This window comes from Gigantopelta aegis, chromosome 13, assembly GCF_016097555.1.
Source record: "Gigantopelta aegis isolate Gae_Host chromosome 13, Gae_host_genome, whole genome shotgun sequence".
Taxonomy (NCBI): Eukaryota; Metazoa; Mollusca; class Gastropoda; order Neomphalida; family Peltospiridae; genus Gigantopelta; species Gigantopelta aegis.
Window position 1 is genome coordinate 23189514 of NC_054711.1, and position 8634 is coordinate 23198147.

An 8634-nucleotide genomic window follows, 5' to 3' on the forward strand; every position below is an offset into this window, starting at 1 on the left:
GCATGGAACTTAACAGGGCCAGTGCAGACTTTTTTCATTTCTTTACTAATTCCCTTTGTTGCATGCCATGTGTCATTTGCGTTAGTAACACCAACACGGTTTTCTGACAAGTATTTATTTATGGTGACATTTCGGTCGTGTCCGTGGATGTTGACATTGATTCCACATATATCAAAGTGGTCGTATAATTTCTTTACACCGAATGTCTCATGTCTTTGGCTTACTGGATCCTCATCTTTGGAGACGACTGCCAGTCCTATGACCTTTTTTGTTTCAAATCCAATGGCAACCACGTCAGAATGCCGTGCATTTTTTCGCCACCCATGCCTTGCGTCTGTCAATATCGTAATTCCTTTGAAGTCAGAATTAATATCAGAACATTGAAGTGTTGTGATAGCCGTTTCCTCGTCAACAGCATCTTTAATAGATTGATCAGCGATGTTATTTGTTTTGCAGCAGTATAAATCTAAAAATCTACTGACGAAAGTCTCTGATAACTGACCAAATCCTGCAGATGTGACAAAACGTTCATACTGTGAATATCGCAAACCAAACACAAAAAGTGCATGCAAGATGCGAAAATTTGCGAGGAATGATCCACCCGGCAAACGAGGTGATGTGTCCACTTTCATGCTGTGTTGATTCTCACAGTGCAACGAAATTTTTCCTGTGTGCCCTGAGTATTCTATGGTTTCAATTTCCATGTGTTTCGAACATTCATGGGCATGCACCTGTAATCCGACACAAAGATTTTGTATTGCCGATTCAGTAATGAGACACATCTTTTCTGTACTCTGTTCCTTTGGACATGGTAAATATGTTGAAAATTTGTGAGCGGTTCCCAAATCATCTGCATCGGTGTTGCTTGGTGGCAATGCATGTTGTTGAAGATAAAAATCAAAAACCTCGTGTAGAATTGTGCTGTTGCTTGTATTTGAAACCCTGTCATCCAATAATAGTTTTGCGCGATCTATTTTGTTGAAGAGCAAAGTTTTGTCATCATTAGATTGGGCATAGAATCGAATATTTCCTGTCACCAGAGGAACGTCTTTTAATTTTCTTCGTTTATTTCTTATTCGCATCTCATCACCCTCATCTGACTTTCTTTTCTTTCTTCCTAATTCTTGTCTGTTTTCGTCTTTTATACGCTGCATTTTCGATCTTTAAATAAGCAAGCTTCTAATTCGGAATATGTTCACATTGAAAAAACATGTTGATTATTTTTAAAAAGGCGCCACAAATACAGGTTGGTGTTAATATTTAGTTTAGTCCATTTTTCTAAAGGGCGAATTTTCTTATCTACTAACAAGATACATATGAGAAAACGACAATATTATTTTATTTAATAATGCACAGTGAAATTAAACGTAGTATATATACATGAATATATTTGTTTTTATTGCGACACTGAACTCACATTATTCGAGTCAGAATATAAGATAACGGAAGAGAGTTTTAGTAGCTTTGTCTCCTTTACAGCGGAATGTCGCACATTCCTGGTAATTAAATTATCGGGGCTATTGTTTTAGTTTCCATCAAAAGTGCGCCAACGTTTGCTGACAAATCATGAGTGAAAAAAGGGAATTATGTTTTAAAATAACCAAGGATCAAGCGGAAGCTCTATTGGCATTCTGTCGCTTTAGCGATTTTGATTTAGACAATGATGTTATAAAAAATGAATGGTCAGTTTGTGAGGACGAAGGTAGTGCTCACTTTGAAGAAGCGTCGGACGCGCACCGGTTGACAGCACCGGACCGGATTGCTAAAAATACCTGTTCTGGCTCTCGGGAAGGGTCGCAGAGAATTCTCGAACAAAGTGATGGACACAGCAGAACCTCGGCCAGACAACACAGCACACCTACTGACGATGAATGTTCATCTTGTTTTTGTGTGTCACGTCCAATAGACAGAATTGGTTAGGAAATGGCGCCGCACCCCATATTCGTAATGCTGGTTTACGGAAAGAACGTTATAAAAAATTCTGGAAAATGTTGTCTCGCCGAGGCGCATAGCTTGATGCCCGATATCAACAGAGCAAAATGCGATCTTTTGATAGAGGTACCACCCAGGAAAATGTCTGGACACTGAGAGAAATGATGCCGCACTGTGTTCTGTCGTTGGTCAGGTCATTATACCCAAACCCCGATGGTATATCGTATATGGGGCATAAGTGGCAATAAACGGCGAGTAGACACCTGTAAAGGCATTATTATTAAATGTATTTTGCAAATAACACGTTTGCTACCTTGCAAGTGAGGGGCAAAAATACTATTATTCCACGTGGCCCGTTCCACGTGCGCCTTGTTACTCATGGTTGTCATGTGACACAAACAAGCTACGTCACATGTCCATATACGACTATTCAATTCTACGCTTCGGAGTTATAAGTTCCAGTTTACCTCTAATTACAATAGCTTTGTATAGAAATTAAAAGCATTCTTTATTTCTCTTACATTTATCTACAAGCGGATCAAATTTGGAGTTATAATATGTTCTAATTGTTCCATAAATATTAAAAATGTACCCCCATTAAAGCTGTGTCTTCAAACTGTCAAACTTTCAAACATTTTGGATTTAAGCTCCGCCCACTCCTATTTATATCGACGGCGCCGGTTTAAAGAAGAAACATTTTATTACACCATTTCATGAAGGAGTGAGACTAGAAAATCCCAAGGTTGCGATGTATTTACTGAATAAAGGAGCTGATTCTAACATAACTGATAATGAAGGTAACTCTCCTTTACATTTGGCTGTTGATTATGAACATATAGATGTAATAAATTAACTAGTTACGAGAGGAGCGAATCTGAAAGCAGTAGATTCTGATGGAAGTAATCCATTTCAGAGGGCTGCATATCACAGTTCATTGCAAGTTGTACAGTGTTTAGCAGAAAAAGAATCAATGGTACACATTCCAGATACCTTTGGCAGAACAGCACTCCGCCTAGCCGCATGTGGACGAAGATTCAGGCACCCAGCGGCCGTGGACCAGAGAGTTATCAGGTGGTTGTTGGATGCAGGGTGTGATATCAATGAAGAAGATAAACATGGATATACACCGTTGATGTATGCATGTTCATCTGGAAATTGTGGGAATGTAGAACTGTTGCTGGAAAAGGGAGCTAATCCCAATGGTAGAAACGTAACAGCTTTGCACGTTGCATCAGGATGGCATATGCTAGATATCCTGAAACTACTTCTGAACAAAGGTGGAAACAGAAATGTGGTTTCAAACTCTGGTAATACCCTGATTCATGTTGCAGTCCGATGGGATTTACGAAAAACACTATACAGAGACATACATACCCTCAATCTGTATGGCGCATTGCTATCACCACCATTCTGGAGAAAATGCATAGATGATCTAGCCAGTGACTTCCAATCTAACATGCCAATAACTATTTTGATAATGGACACCATTTATTTGTGGATTTTTGCATCAAGTCTTTTACCTTTACTTGAAATAGAAAATGTATTGGAGGTGTTACTGCACAGTGGTTGTAATATCAATGCCAAAAACAAGGCCGGCCAGACACCAGTCCATGTTTGTATTCAATATGGTGAGTGTAGAAACCTGGAAGAGTTGTTAAACAGAGGTGCTGATGTGTCCCTTGTAGACAATTTGGGTAGATCAGCACTGTAGTATGCAGTGTCGTTGGTTAAGCCAGATGCTGTTCAGATTTTGGTACATTTTGGAGCAAAGGACGGAGAGACCAATTATGGTGTTACTGCTTCTGAAAAGGCACGTGTCAAAATGCAGTATTCAGATGATGAAAACATTAAAGCTAAATGTTCCATGATAATTAATAACTTGGATTTACTTAAACAGGACCTAATGTAAGCACAGATGTCATAGACAGTAGTTTTGGTGGTTAGTTTCAGGTTGGTTTTTGTAAAACAATCGTTGCTGAAGTTATTTGTGACTTGTGGTAATATTCTACAAATCTCATGTTCATAACAATGGCTCTTAAAGTCAAACTTTAATGTGTTTTGTTTTACTGTGAGATTCAAATTGTGCCATTGCACAGTGTTGGATTAACTGTGGAAGATGGTATGTTTGTTGTATTTTATTTGTTTTGTTCATACTTCGAAATCTTTGTGCTGCACAGATTAGACTAGCAATGCAAGATTTTGTAGTTGTTTATTTTTCTCCAACATTCACACTGTTTTATTTAACATACTGGAATAGGTCGTAAAAATATTTGTTTGGTTTCGATATAGCTGTTCAATATGTATTAGTTTTATTATAAAATTCAGATTGTTGTGCTTGTTTGTTTATTTCCTTTAGTTCTACATATATTACAGTAGCTGTTCATGATGTATTTGGTTTGTGCATTTTTTTTAAATGTTGTGCAGCGGAGATTTGAAGAGATATGCTAAATATTTACAAATCAATATGTTGGCTTTTTAATTGTATTATTCTGTGATTCAAATTATTTTGTTGCACAGATTGTAAAAGATGAGTAAGATGTATTGTTTTATTTGTAAATTCAAATAGTGGCACTGCAAATATTTGAACAGCTGCACTAGATATTCTTCCGTTGTTCATAGTTTTAAATTGTTTTGCTTTACATTCATCAATAGCTGTCGAAGATACACTTTTGTGGTCAAATTGTTCTGCAGCACTAATTGGAATAGCTATGTGAACTATTTGTTATCTATTCAATCAGGGTTCCAGCTGCCGTTCGCCATTGTCGCCAATTGGCGAATTATCACAAATTTGGCTATAATCTGGTCAATCAGGCGATACAAAATGGCGATTTATTTTTTCAACCAATGTTTCCCGAAATTCGGATTATCTTATTTTCCTAATATATATATATATATATATATATATATATATATATATATATATATATATTAATGTCGCCGCCATTCCAAAGAAAATATACGTGCGAAACCCTTGCCCTTAATAAAATAAAATGTGGATGCAGTGAATCGTGAACCAATCAAATCGTTAACGATTCCTCACGAATAAAATCTACATACAGGGCTCTGTTTGATCGAGTACTTCATTCATATGAATATATTTATTTCAGTTTGCGTAAGCTCGGTATAACCTATTAAAACGCCAGATATGCGGGTCCACAATTTTTTATTTAAGTTTCACACCGAATTATATTCTTATGTTTTATCTACCAAGATAATTTGCATTTTGTATCATTGTTTAGGTTTAATTTTAAAACATTGTTCTAGTAAATCAACCGCTCGTTCAAATGCGATCTTTAATCACAGTTATCACGTGGTGACGCTAAGCGTTGCGGGACTGCCAGTGAAGTTCAAATCCGAGATGTATCCTCTCCTTGCCAAACTCGCCACGACAGCCCTGACTATGCCGGTGACCACTGTTGATGTGCAACGTGGGTTCAGTAAACAGAACCTTATTAAGACCAAAAATAGGTCCAACCTGAAACCTGCCACACTCGATGCCCTGATGAGGGTTTGAATAGAAGGTCCTCCCAGAGAGGATTTCAATTTCGATCACGCATTCAAATTGTGGTCTAAAGAAAAACCTAGACGAATTTTAACCATCTAAATTACATGTATTTTGTTATTTACAGATATGCACTAGAGGTGTGCTGTAAACCCGTACACCAGTATTATTTTCATGTGTGATGCATACTGTGGTACATTCTGTGCACTACCGGGTACCTCCAGTATTTTTCAGTAGATAATCGGTTTCTTGATGCTAAATATATAATTTTGGAAAATTATTTTAAGAAGCAAACTTTTGAAAGCCAAATGTAAATAATTTGTGTCATCACTTAAATAAATCTTTGAGAAAAAAAACAATTGCTATATATCATTACATCATCACAATGTTGCCATTGACAAAATACAGATAGCAGAATTTCGAGAATGTTTGAAGTTACCACAAGCTAAATATGTTGTGTGGGGCCTGTTTGATCTTTGTATACAAGAAATATGATGTTCCATCACAGGTAATATAGCTTTCTGACACAAATAAAATTTAAACATATACACTTTACCTCGGGTTGTTTTTATTTCATAATTATAGTTTGTTAACAATCTGAATGGGCCATTTAAAAAGCAGTTCACGAAAACCTGAAAAGAATCACAAATGTATTGCTCACTAGGACAAATACACCACATGAATTTGAGAATAAATTACACAAATATAAATATTAAAATTTTCAATCTGCTCTTTTGGCTATAAAATTTATATCGTGGCTATAAAAGTAAACATTTGGCTACAACTTTGGCTATTAATGAAAATTTTCCAGCTGGAACCCAGTTCAATGTAGTGTTCTAAAACAGTTATAAACATGTATTTGTTTTGTTCACAAAATCAAATTGCCTGTGCTGCACAGATTGAAATTATTATGAACTAACTGAAATTGTTTAAAATGCTATTTCGCAAATACTGGAATAGCTATGCAGTATGATTATAGTTATTGTTTTGTGTTCACAAATGCAAATTGCCATGCTGCAGATAGTGTGAATAGTTGTGTATGACAACTAGTGATGTTCAAATGCTAGATTATAATAGAATATTTATTTATTTATTGAAAATGTTGTTTGTTTTTGTTTAATTTGTTATTTTGGTGTTTTTTTGTTTGTTTTCTTTTGTTTTTAGTTAATTCTCAGACTGAGAAACAGATTGAAATAATATGCAAGATGTTTTATATTAATGTTGAATTATGCTGTATAAAACGGAATGGCTAATGCTGCACCAATGGCAACAGATATGCCTGATGTTTAATACTATGTTACATAATGTTATACAAAGCTTCAAATGCATGTGTTGCACATACTGTAACGTCAGGTAATGTGCTAGATGTATTAATACTTGTCTATAGATTTAAATGATTGTACTGCACATATTGGAAATATTTACCACTCAACATTCTATAGGTGATATTGTGTACTACGTTGTGAATGTAGAACAAAATGGATTAACTTTGTAATATATTTGTAGTATTGATGTAGTTTTGTACAAATATTGTAATTGCTGTAAAAAAAATTGTTAATATGACCAGTTGTGTCCTGGTGATACCTGTAGTTTATTAACTTTTTATTTTATTGGATACAATTGCTGTTCTGTATAATTTATGCAACATATTTTCAATTTTATAAAAATTTTGTTCTGCTGTTCAAACTGGAATATTTGTGATACCTTTGATATATATAATTATTTTTTCGATTCAAATTGTGCTGCAAAGACTTTAATAATGGTTCAACACTGTCATAAAATTCCATTTTGTTCTCACATTCAAATTGTTTCGATGCATACACTGGAATAGCTGTGCAAGATAATGTAGTTGCTTTGTTCCAATATTCAAATATTTACTTTTTTCAAAGTGTGTTGTATAAACAGAAACAACTGTGGTGTATATATTGCTAATGTGTATATAAGTATGCATGATGTTGTCCACTTCTTTCATTGTTTAAAATAACGTATGGTTAGAATAGCTGTGATAGGCACTATGCTCATTTTGTTTTGTTCTCAGATTTAAAATGTTGTGCCGATTAGATAACAAAACCTGCGTAAGATGTTTACGTTTTGCCATCTTATTTTTATGAATACATACTGTTGTACTGTATAGCATGATTTATTTCTCCCGTTTTTAATTGTTGTACTTCAGAAATATGGACAGTTTTGCTAAATAATTACTCTCTGTAAGCTGATTTGTGTGTTTCGTTTTTGTTTCATTTGTTTTATTGTTTTTGTTTGGGGGTTTTTGTGTGGGTTTTTTTTTTTTTTTTTTTTTTTTTTAATTCTCAGATTGAGACACAGACTGAAATAATATGCAAGATGTTTTATATTTATGTCGAATTATGCTGTATAAAACGGAATGGCTTATGTTGCGCTAATGGCAACAGATATGCCAGATGTTTAATACTATGTTATATAAAGCTTCGAATACATGTGTTGCACATACTGTAAAGTCAGATAATGTGCTAAGTGTATAATTCAGGCCTGTAGCCAAGGGGGGTGCGGCGGGTGTGAATGCAGACACACACACCCCGCGCGAGACTTTGAGTTCCACCCAAAAATGTATAATGCTTTTTATTTCCTATTATAAGTATTTTAACGTTTACCCTAACAGATGGCTGTATTAAATGCTAGTTCATTCGAAACCATTATTGGAAACTCACCCTCTGATATTATTTGGCTCGTATCTGTAGAAGCTCAAATATTAATTTCAGTGTTCGGAAAAAAAAATTGGTCTAAAATGGTGCATGCGTTACACGAATGATATTACAAGGCATCGCTATAGGTATATTCAATTGAGAAGCAGTCTATCACGTAAGCAATTGTGGTGCGCTATTTTGTCGACTTACAAACTACGACTATCATAGGATGACCGAAGCAAAAAACGTGCAGCCAAGAGCTGTCAAACGATGGATGCTTTTCTAATAAAAAAGAAAAAAAGGTCTAATATAACTGGTCAATAAAATAAATACGTTTACGAAATATCTTGATCAACTACGATCACACGAAAAATAATAAAATGTCAGTTAAATATGATTACTGACTTTCATGCGTTCGGCAAATTGCTTTTTATATTGCATCTTGTTTAGAGATGAATTTATTTAACAGCTGCTACGGTAGAATGCATTCTCAACTCAAACCGTGTCTGGCATGTGATTGGTACCAGTACCGTAACT